We start from the raw sequence: 12,458 nt of genomic DNA on the forward strand, positions 1-12,458 counted from the left end.
AAGTGGAATTTTGCATGGGAGACTTGTTTCTTCTCCATGCCGTGACTAGCATACCTCATTGTGATCTTGAAGCTTAAGTAAGAAATCCATATTTCAGTGTTATTGGCTAACTGTGTTGAACATGTTTGTAAACTGAAAATAACTTTAAATTGCTCATATACGTATTATCATAGCATGTCCTAAATGAATGGTAATTGTGCATCATGAGCATGTCTTGGCTTGACCTCCTACATAGCATCTTATGAGTGTGCACGAGCATCAGTTCTTATTTCTAGCACACGTGCAATTTGTATGTGGCCACTTTATGTGTTGCGTGTGCATTGGAAAAGGCATGGACATAAATGATTATGCGTGTTGTGATTGTGTACAGCCGGGATATATCCCCCAAAACCAATAGGCACTAGCCTGACTGGGGTTATGCTCCTGTGGTGACGATTGAGGGGCGTGCCCAGTGGTGACGACCATGAGTGAGAATATATACATATGTACATATTGGTGACTATAGCCTAGTATGTGAGAGAGGACCTATGGCCCACATGATATCACAGTTTCTCTGGTTATTGGACTCAGCTACAGGCTGGTATGTATTATGATGCATTTTATATTGTTATGTGAGACCAATGGCCAGTTTTGTGCTAATCGACTTTTATGTGTGTTATGCATGACATTATCATTACGGGTGTGTGTGTAACTCCTGAGTTATCACCTATCATTTTCGTCAATATGCATGTTCACCACACTTGTAATACCCCATGTTTGTGTAAGGTTGCCACGTAATTCTAATAAGTTTAGAATATCGAAAAATTGAATTGATAGCAGTTATAAGTACCGAATCAACTGCAGGGAATGCCTCGGAATAAAATTGTCTAAGGAAAATTATATGGTTTCGATGAGCGTTTCGAGATAAGATTTATGGTATCGAAAGAAATTGAATCAGGAACGATTTTCGGTACAACTAAAATACAGCTGTTATCGAGGCTATAAAACCGAATCGTCGTAAGAGACTCCCAAAAAATCAATGGAACCCTAGGAGGGCTCCGATTTTGCGTAATGAGCAACCCTTCAGTGGTTTCGGGATTAAACGATAAGCCCGGTGAGGACACTGGGGCGAAATTGTCATTTTCAGCTAAGATTTGGATTATTAATTATGGATTTTCAGTATTATAATGCAAATTAATTTGAGGTTTAAGGCTGTAGCTTCAATTAGAGATATACACTAGTGTAATAAGGATGAAATTTAGGGTTGAATGTATAATTTTTAAATTAATTATGCAATTTTCTATATATATTAATGTAGTTATATATATATAAATTACGTGTGTGTGTGCGTGTATGGCAGCCGTCCCCTGCAACACCTCTGCAAACCAAAACCATGCCCTGTAAATCAATATGGGTGTAATTTGAGTATGTCAGACGCAATAAGGGATGGGTGAGGGATGGCCAACGCAGTGAGAGGGCGCCTATGAAAGTAATGTAAGATCGCTACGGGGCAAGCAGCGTAGTTCAAAAATTTTGAACCTTACCCCGATCCCGGTGATTGGATCAAAGTCGAAATCAAATCATTCACAAACAAATAAATAAATCTAACCTTTAGATTATCGAGTCGTTCGCGGATTTGAGCCGCCCAAGCGTCCGACCTCTAACTCGTGATACGCGGCACGCGTCCATTGGCAAGGAGAGTGGAATAGAAGTGCTAGCTCCTTCTCCTTTGCGCGGCTTGTGTATGGACAAAAAAAAAATGCCCTCGTTTCGTATTGATGCCAAAAGAAATGGGAAGAGTGAATGGCAATACGTCTTTCAACTCTTGAAAAATGACACCAAAAACCCTCTTCAATTTGGGCAACCCATAAATGGGTATTTATAAGGAGTTCTAGGGTTTCTTAAACCCTAATGGACATGGGCAGGCCCATTTAATTTAGTCCAATTAGGAACTTAATTAAATGGGTTTATTCTAGTCCAACTAGGAATATAATTAAATGGTCCAATCCTTTTATAAGTTTAAATAAAATATTTTGGCCCAAATCTAATTTAAGCCCAAACATAATATTTAATATTTGGTCCAAATCTAATTTGGTCCAAATATAATATTTAATATTTAATATTTGGCCCAAATCTAATTTAAGCCCAAATATAATATTTAATATTTGGCCCAAGTTTAACTCAGATAAATCTTGCATTCATCGAGATTTGGCTTATCTTGAGATTCAAGAACATTGGACACTATCCTCGCCTTAACCCAAGATTAGATTTAGCTACTCATTTTCATTTAAAAATTAATTGACAAAAATTTAAATGACGTAATTTAAATGACAGAATTAAAATAGCAGAAACTAACCAGCCATTTAGGCGGTGGATAATTTAAATGACAGGAATTAAAATTGCAAAAATTTAAAGGCAGAAATTAACCGGCCATTTAGGCGGTATAAAGTAACAATAAATGAGATAAAAATTTAAAAGAAGAAAGAAATGAAGTAAGAGAAAACAAGAGAGAGAATAAGAGCAATTTTCTAAGAGAAACTCTAAGAACAAAACTAAACTTTGATTCAAGTAATAACAACCTCCTCACAAATGCACCAAAGTGAGCTATTTATAGTTCACAAGATGCAATACAAGCCACACAATTATTCAACAAAACATTCACCTAACTAGTGGAAAAAAATTAGGTAAAAGACAAAAAATACAAAAGACTTTGTGTGGTGGACTTCTCATAAGAATACAAAAGACTTTAGGTGGTGAACTTCTCATAAGAATACAAAAGACTTTAGGTGGTAAATCACTTATAAAAAAAATACAAAACAAAGAAAAGTCTTCTACAAATTAGGCTTTGTTGGGCCTTTGATTGGTCTTGGGCCTTTGGTTGGTCTTGGGCCTTTGGTTGGATTCCATTTGATAGTTGGGCCAAGTGCACTTGAAACATCCTCTAGACTCCATAATTGGCCTTTGAATTTGAGCAATAAAAAATGGGTAATCCAATGTCTTCGATTATGCCCCTAATTAATTGTAGAAGCCAACTTCCTTGCTTCATCCTGTAATAATACGTAATACGAATAATTATTTACTTTAAGCATAAATATAAAGCCAAAATAGGGATATAATTCATTAGGATATAGGAAATATTGACCCTTATCACACCCCCCAACTTGAATATTGCTAGTCCCTTAGCAATCGGATTATACAACAGCCATGATTTAATCGCAATACTTGCATGAATATAAAAACTTCAAATTCGAAACCAGAATGCGTAGAGTAGTTTGGCATACAGTCAAATATTCAAAATCAGATTTCTGGTTAAAGGTCATACAATCTCAGGAATGGCAATCAGGATGACCAATACACAGATTTACTCCCTCGAAGTTTTGACTTTAAACCTTACTGTGGATTTTCCCTCTAAAACGATTCCTCAGGTGTACACACAAGGGGGTACACCGTTATAAGAGTAAATGTAAAACAAGTTCAAACTCTGTGTCATCCCAAATACAAAGAACGTATTTTCATGAAAGAACAGGGAAATTAACATGGCTTCATGACTGGAATAATGCTATAGATAAATAACTTTTGAATTTAAACAGAATTCCTTGCTCCGAACTCGAATCCTGAGATCACATGATTTATAGCATCAAGAGGGACCAAACTGGGTTGTAATGGGGCTATGAGGTTAATACAGGTTGTCAAAGAAAATGGTAAAGTGTGCAAATGGTGTGTTAGGATTTTTTTTTTTTTTTTATCTCAAATTGGATAAAATGTTTTCTTCAGCATTTGTTTTGAAACACTTATGCTAAATAACTAAGAGAACTTCCCTTTTTTTTTCTTTTTCTTTTTTTCTTTTTTTTATATGAAAATACCAAGATAGACTGATTCCTAGAAACACTCCAGGTTGGACAAACTTCATATGGTTACAGGTTTAGACGAAGGTAAGGAAAGAAATTGTGCTAAGAACAACTCAAATGGGCTAGCAAGGGAGGTTAATGTAAAGAAAGAAAAATGTTAATAGGCTCAGATTGAAAGAAATTGATCCCCCTATCATACTTCTGCAAAACAATGTTACTCAGTCAACTAATTCAGAGTTTGAAACCAGCCAAATTCATCCTCTATGATACTAGACATTCAAAGCAAATTGATGTTTTGAAGCTATTGAAAAGATGAGATAAACAATAAAGCATATTTAGAGTAAGTGTTATTTCACTCAGAAGTAATGATTATTAGGCTCAAACACTCACTCGGATAATAGTCTCTACTTCTGTTGAGGGATCATGCAGTGTGCTAATCAGCTAATTACCATTGCCTTTGACTTTATGACCGATAAACCAATTTCTAATTATTGAACACCCGATGCATGCAAATCACCTTTTCTAATTCCATACATATACGTTTTCAAATAAGAAATTAATGCATTCATGATTCATATTGCAAGTTCAACTGGCTATCAATGTATAATTCCAAAGCTTTAGGGATAGCATTATTTAAAGCACACATATTTTTTTTTAATTTTTAATTCACACTAAACTACAAGCATGCAATTGCAAATTCATAGTTAAACATAGACCAGATAATTCATAAATATACCTTACTCCCCTCAACTTGAATTGCAGTAATAAAATAGGGTTGTTAGGAATACCTGTAACTCCATAAGTCCATAGATTTACTGTGAACTGCTAAAACTCAAACAAACAAATGAGCATAACATATATATTTATATTTTCACATAAAAAAATAAAATAAAATTATGCAAGTCATAAGATAAACAAAATGCGTCTCAAGAGTACAAAAAGTACTCCTTACTTAGCCATCTTATCATAGTCTTGCCTAACAACATTCCACAGTTTTTTTTTTTTTTTTTTAAGAGAACATAAAAAAATTTCATGCAAGTCATAGGAGATGCGTCTCAAGAGTACAAAAAGTACTCCTTACTCAGCCATCTCATCATAGACTTGTCTTACAGGGATAAATCTAAATTAATCGGACCCCTTTGGCGCTTGTTTCTGGTTACCTTAAACCAATCTATCCGTGGCTGATAAAAATCGTGCTGTGGAACATAAGTATGTAATTTCTCTAGTAGCTCATCAATGGTGGATGCGGAAATGAGAATCTTTCTTGCTGAAAGAGAAATGAACTTTTGATCCATAGCCTGATCAAGAAAAGAGAGCAACCCATCGAAAAAATGATTAACATTTAAAAGTCCAATGGGTTTAGTATGGAGATTACTCTTGGCCCAGGAGATTATACAAAAGATTTCTTCAAGTGTTCCAAAACCTCCTAGTAAAGCAATGAAGGCGTCTAACTGATAAATCTTACAAGCCATGCGCTCAGACATAGAAGTCGTTTCTATAAGTTGACCGCGTGTAATCCCAAAAATATGTGGTTCAGCGAAAGGGATTGGCATTACACCTACCACATATGATTTTCCAAGATGTGCAGCTTGCGAAATACAACCATTCAATCCACGACTTCCCCCTCCATATAGCAAATTAATTTTTCTTTCTCCCAATTTTAGACCTAGTTCGCTTGCTGCAACTGCGTAACTACTGTCGCTCCCAAGTTGAGAGCCATAAAGTACACATATGGTTTTGATTCAACGAACTAACTGGCCTTCCATGTTTGTTCCTTTTGTATGCCCTAGAAAGAGGTTTGGTGATCAAAAGTAGCTATACAACAATTCAATAAGAAATAAATACAAACAGAAATCATGCGTAAGTACAAGTAGTTGTGATTATGGCTCACATCTTCCTCCGATTTTACGTCCAAAAATGGCTTAAACACTTTTAATGAAGCGGGGATAAGCTTCCCATCCAATTTTCTTAAAGATTGGCAAACAGGGTCATTTTTAGTCAGATTCCCAAGACTATAGCGTTGGTAGTCACTTATGAACTGGGTCCATAAAGCAAGAAGTTCTCTTTGCACTATTCCACATGGATGCGTCTCAAGAGTCAATCGGATATCATCCAATGACTCCTTACTCAGTCCATCCTTTATGAAACTAATTTTTATCTTCTCGATTTATGGACGTAAACCCCACAGATTTGCATCGAGTGTTATAGGTTCAACGAGCACACTTGTGACAACCATTCACTCTTTTAGCTCTTCGTTTCTTCGCAAAACTACTATTCCCTAAGCCCGGGAAGTGCTTAAAACTAGGTGAAGTTTCGCCAACTAATCGAACTTTTGCTTCGATCAGCCAACGAATATCTTCAGGAATGCTTTTATACATCAACATTCTAAGTCTTTCACACCTAGCAACATAATTTTTTTTCAAATCGTTCATTGGGAGAGATGGATAGTACTTGCGAATTTTTAAGAGTTGAAGATCTATTTTTTTTTTAATTAAAATACAACTATAATAAGAGAAAAGTAAAAACTGTGAAACTTACAAAATGAACCACAGTACCTGATCAGAGAACAACAGGAAGGAAAGAAGACTGAGCTTGCTTGCAGAAGTGTGGCTTGTCTCCTATCGATATGTAGTCTGTTATAGAGTAGTGGGTGCCAATATTTCATACTCGGTTCGAGGCATGCCATAATTACAGGGTCAGGCGCGTCTCTTTTTTCAACGCTCGGTGCCTCATTTTTCAACATTTGGCAGTGTGCCTCTTCCTTTATAGGACAATGTGATTGCACTGCCCGAGAAAAATGGCTACCACCAACGCCAATTCTGTCTCTCTCAAAAGAAATTTTTTTTTTTTTGTTTTTATATATATATATATTTTAGGTTAATTATTATTAATTTTTTTTTTAGGGGCCTAATAAAATCATATATACCACACAAAGCAATATTATCGGTCAGACATTTGCACAACAGATCAAATTCAAACACCAATAAATTTATAAGTACACCTTACCCCCCCAACTTGACTTGCGCATTATCCTCAATCGGTAATAAAAGAATAGAATATGGGCATACCTGGCGGTCTTCAATGCATGAATTAGTATGCAAATATTTTATTCAGACTGCACACGGAGAAACACTATTTGAGTCAAAGTTAATTAAGTAATACAAAAAGGAACAATAAATATATTATATATATATATATATATTTTGTTTTTTTTTTTTTTATATCCGAATTCCAAAGACATCCATTTAACCTAAATGGAAAGGTGGTCTTTTAACATCAGATTCCCAGACGAATGTGTTCCTAAAGGTCACTTAACCACTGACAGTGGATCACCCAACTCCACCATCTCGTCATTTCCTTCAACAAAATCTTTCTCAGCTATGCCTAGATATGGTTTCAACCTTTGGCCATTCACTTTAAAACATTATCCAGACTCTTTGATTTCAATTTCTATTGCCCCATATTCTAATATGGTCTTGATTGTATAGGGTCCTGTCCATTTTGATCTCAACTTCCCTGGGAACAAATGAAGCCTTGAGTTGTAGAGAAGCACCTGCTGACCAACATGAAAATTTTTTCCGTTGATGTGTTGGTCATGCAACTTTTTCATATGCAACTTAGATAATTTGGCATTTTCAAATGCCTCATCCCTAAGTTCTTCAAGTTCATTAAGTTGCAATTTCCTATTGAGGCTCACTTCTGTTGATTCCTCATTAATCTTCCTAATGGCCCAGTAGGCTTTGTGCTCTATTTCAACTAGCAGATGACATGGCTTTCCATATACCAACTTATAGGGAGACATGCCTAGAATGGTCTTGTATGCAGTTCTATAGGCCCAAAGTGCATCAATTAACCTCAAGGACCAATCCTTGCGGTTAGAATTAACTATTTTCTCTAAAATCCTTATTATCTCCCTATTGGCCAATTCAGCTTGGCCATTGGTTTGAGGGTGATATGGGGTTGCAACCTTGTGGACTACTCCATATTTTCTCATTAATTCAGCCACTGGTTTGTTGTAGAAATGAGAACCTCCATCACTTATGATGGCCCTAGGCATTCCAAACCTACTAAAAATATTTTCTTTCAAAAACTTCATTACAACCCGATGATTGTTTGTTCTTGTTGGGATTGCTTTTACCCACTTGGACACATAGTCAATAGCTAACAAGATGTACTCATGTCCACCTGAATTAACAAATGGTCCCATGAAGTCTATTCCCCAACAATCAAAAATTTCTAACACCTGAATGGGTTGCAAGGGCATCATATTCCTCTTGGTTAGGCTTCCTAGCCTTTGGCATCTATCACATGAGCTACAAAACTGATGCACATCTCTAAACATGGTAGGCCAAAAGAATCCACTTTGTAAGATCTTGGCCAATGTTTTTCTTATGGAGAAATGACCTCCACAAGCAAGAGTATGACAAAAATTCAAAACACTTTGTTGCTCATGCTCGAGGATGCACCTTCTTAAAATTTGGTCAGCACAATACTTGTACAAGTAAGGGTCATCCCAGAAATAAGTCCTAACCTTCCTAAAGAATTTTTGTTTATCTAGCTTGGTCCAATGATTTGGAATAAGACCGGTGGCTAAATAGTTGGCCAGATCTGCGTACCATGGTGTAACAGAGGTTGAGGTATCATTGATAAGGAAGAGCTGTTCATCTAGAAAGGTGTCCCTGATTGGTTCTTTGTCTAGATTGAGGTCTTGGCATGGAAGTCTAGACAAATGGTCTGTCACCACATTTTCTACTCCCTTTTTATCTTTGATTTCTATGTTGAATTCTTGGAGTAACAAAATCCACCTAATAAGACGTGGTTTGGCATCTTGTTTGGTGAGCAAGTATTTCAAAGCAGCATGGTCAGTGAAAACAATGACCATTGACCCCACCAGATATGATCTGAACTTCTCTAATGCAAAAACTATTACCAATAGTTCCTTCTCAGTTGTTGTGTAATTTTTTTGGGCTTCATTGAGGGTTTTACTGGCATAGTAGATGACATAAGGTTTTTTATCTTTTCCTTGCCCTAGGACTGCTCCTACAACATAATCACTTGCATCACACATGAGTTCAAAGGGCAATGACCAATCTGGTGGTTGAATAATGGGGGCTAAGATGAGAGCATTTCTTAACCTCTCAAAAGAGGTTTGACAAGATGATGTCCACCCAAATGGGACATTCTGGGAGAGCAAATTACACAGAGGCCAGGCTATGCTGCTAAAAGATGCTATGAATCTCCTATAGAACCCAACATGCCCAAGGAAAGACCTGATGTCCTTAACACTCTTAGGGACTGGTAGTTTTTGGATGGCTTCTACTTTGGCTTTGTCCACCTCCATTCCCTTAGCAGAGACAATATGCCCTAGGACTATACCTTGTTTGACCATGAAATGACATTTTTCCCAGTTAAGCATAAGGTGGGTTTCTTCACAACGAGCTAGAACTCTCTCTAAATTCTCTAAACATGCCTCAAAACTAGCTCCATAGACAGAGAAATCATCCATAAAAACCTCCACAATGTGTTCTTTCATCTCACTAAAAATACTCATCACACACCTTTGGAAGGTGGCAGGGGCATTGCATAGTCCAAAAGGCATACGTCTATAGGCAAATGTCCCAAATGGATATGTGAAAGTGGTCTTTTCCTGGTCCTCTAGGGCAATGTCAATCTGGTTATATCCTGAATAACCATAAAGGAAATAATAGAATGCTTGTCCAGCTATTCTTTCAAGGACTTGGTCCAAGAATGGCAATGGAAAATGGTCTTTTCTAGTCATTGCATTGAGTTTTTTGTAATCGATGCACACTCTCCATCCGATTTGGATGCGAGTAGGGATCAATTCATTCTTTTCATTTCTCACCACTGTGACTCCAGACCTTTTTGGGACCACTTGAGTGGGGCTGACCCACTTTGAATCCGAGATGGGGTATATAATACCCGCATCTAGCAACTTTGGCACTTCTTTCCTAACCACCTCTTTCATGTTAGGATTGAGTCTCCTCTGCATTTGCCTAACAGGTTTAGCATCCTCCTCTAGAAATATCCTATGAGTGCAAGTCAAAGGGCTAATTCCATGCAAGTCTGAGATGGTCCAACCTAAGGCTTTTTTATAAGCTCTCAGAATGTTTATCAGTTAAATTTCCCATTGGGATGTTAAACTTGAAGAGATGACTACGGGGAGTGTGTTCTCATCACCTAGAAATGCATATTTTAACTCACTTGGCAAAGGTTTCATTTCAGGTGTGGGTGAGGTATTATCAGATTGTGACTCCTCATTGTTCAGAGAACCCAATGGTTCTGATTTGGGAATCCATTGAGCCATAGGCATTGCTTCTTGCTCCCTAGTGTTCTCCAATTCTTTTAACTCTCTCTCTTCTTGATCTTCTTCCATAGATTTGTTCAAAAATTCTTTTGCAAAATAGTCCTCAGCTAATGTTTGAACCAAATCTACTTCCTCCACCTCATTCTCAGCTATGTGTTGTTTGGAAACTCTAAAGATATTCATCTCTACAGTCATGTTTCCAAATGATAACTTAAGTATTCCATTCCTACAGTTAATTATGGCATTTGAAGTTGCTAGGAATGGTCTACCAAGAATGACTGGAACAACGAGTTGAGGGCCTTGATGGGGTTGTGTGTCCAAGACTATAAAATCAATAGGGAAGTAAAATTTGTCCACCTGCACTAATACATCCTCCACTATCCCCCTAGGGACTTTGATTGACCTATCAGCAAGCTGTAGGGTAACTCTTGTTGGCTTGAGTTCTCCTCAGCCCAGTTGCTGATATACACTATAAGGAAGCAAGTTAACACTTGCTCCTAGATCTAAGAGTGCTTGGTCCACCCTCTGGCTTCCAATTATGCAAGAAATGGTTGGGCTACTAGGGTCTTTGTACGTAGGAGGTGTTTTAAGTTGTAGGATGGAACTCACCTGTTTAGTTAAGAATGCTTTCTCATGGATGTTGATCTTTCTTTTAACAGTACACAAGTCTTTTAAGAATTTTGCATAAGATGGTGTCTGATTGATTGCATCAAGGAAAGGAATGTTAATCCTCACCTGCTTGAACACTTCATAAATATTAGCATTTTGTTTTTCCCTCTTTGTTTGAGTAAGTCTTTGAGAGAATGGTGGTACAGGGTTGCTCTTGAATTCTTCCACCTTATTTTTTTCTTTAGTTTCCTTTTTTTTTGTTTTCAAGTTTTTCCTCCAAAGTTGGAGCATTGTCATTTTTTATATTTTCATTTTGTTCTTCTTCTTGTGCATTAGGTTGGCTTGTCCTAGGATCATCTGGTTTGTCAATTATTTTTCCATTCCTAAGGACAGTAACTGCTTGCACCTGCTCATGATTATTGTTCCCACTATTTGATGATTCCACTTGATTTGTTTGCTTCACGGGGTTGGGATTTGGTTGAGAAGGGAATTTCTCAGGTTCTCTCACAGTCAAAGTTTGAGTTAGCTTGGTTAGCTGACTCCTCATATCCTCAATTGCCCTATTTATTTGCTCTTGGAATTTTGCTACCTGAGCATTGTTCCCCATCTGCCCTTGCATAAATTATTGTAGAGTATCCTCTAGGGATCTCTTATGCGGTGGTTGATATGAGATAGATGGTCCTCGGTTAAGCTGGTAGGGCTGTGACTGAGGTTGTGGTTGTGGTTGTGAGGGAAATGGTTGGTGTGGCTGAGGTGCTAAGTCATTTCTCCAAGAGAAATTTGGGTGGTTCCTAGAATTTGGATGATAGGTGTTTGAGTTTGGGTTGTACCCTTGATAATTTCCACCCTGGTTCTGGTTTTGGTATATTCTACCCTCTGTTTGCCTTGGTTGTGAGTTTGAAGTTTGGCCATACAGCACTTCTTTGAAAGCAGGGAGAGTTAGACACTCCTCTGTTCTAAAGCTATTGGCTTCACACACTACACAATGCACCTCTACCTCATTGACAACCTTTATTTTTTTCATCTCCAATTCTTCCATTTTCTTTGTCAACAGAGCTAATATAGCACTGATGTCATCAGTTTCATTTAATTGGAGTTTTCCCTTTTGTTGTGGATTGTATTGGTCTCTCAAATCTCCCATGGTTAATGGCCCAACTTTCCAATTTCTAGAGTTTTCAGCTACATGGTCAAAGTATGCAACAGCCTCTTCAAGAGTTTTTTCATAAAAATCACCATTACACATGGTGGACACCAGCATTTTCAAATTAGGAGTTAAGGCATTAAAGAAGAAACTAACTACCCGCCATTGCTCAAAGGCATGGTGTGGGCAAGAATGCAAGAGGTCCTTGAAACGTTCCCAAGTTTGAGCAAATGTTTCATTTGGTTTATAGACGAAATTCATCATTTGCCTTTGGAGTGATGCTGTTCTATTAGCTGGGAAGTATTTTTTTAGAAATTTTGTTTGCATCTCCCTCCAAGTTCCTATTGATCTAGGCTCTAGAGTCCCTAACCACATTTTTGCTTTATCCTTGAGTGAGAATGGGAAGAGCTTTAGTCTAACAGTGTCCTCATGTATATTTTGATCCCCACAGGTACCACATACCTCTTCAAAATCCCTCATGTGCGTATATGGATTTTTAGAATCCATACCATGAAATGTGGGGAGCATTTGTATGGTACCTGGTTTAAGGACAAAT

At 37.4% G+C, this 12,458-nt stretch overlaps 1 pseudogene; it reads left to right on the forward strand.

The window, feature by feature from the left end:
- The first annotated feature begins 12,074 nt into the window (after nt 1-12,074).
- LOC127792720 (small nucleolar RNA R71) lies at nt 12,075-12,174 on the forward strand (annotated as a pseudogene).
- The last annotated feature ends 284 nt before the right edge of the window (nt 12,175-12,458 follow it).

The sequence above is a fragment of the Diospyros lotus genome, chromosome 15 (assembly GCF_014633365.1).
Source record: "Diospyros lotus cultivar Yz01 chromosome 15, ASM1463336v1, whole genome shotgun sequence".
Classification (NCBI taxonomy): Eukaryota; Viridiplantae; Streptophyta; class Magnoliopsida; order Ericales; family Ebenaceae; genus Diospyros; species Diospyros lotus.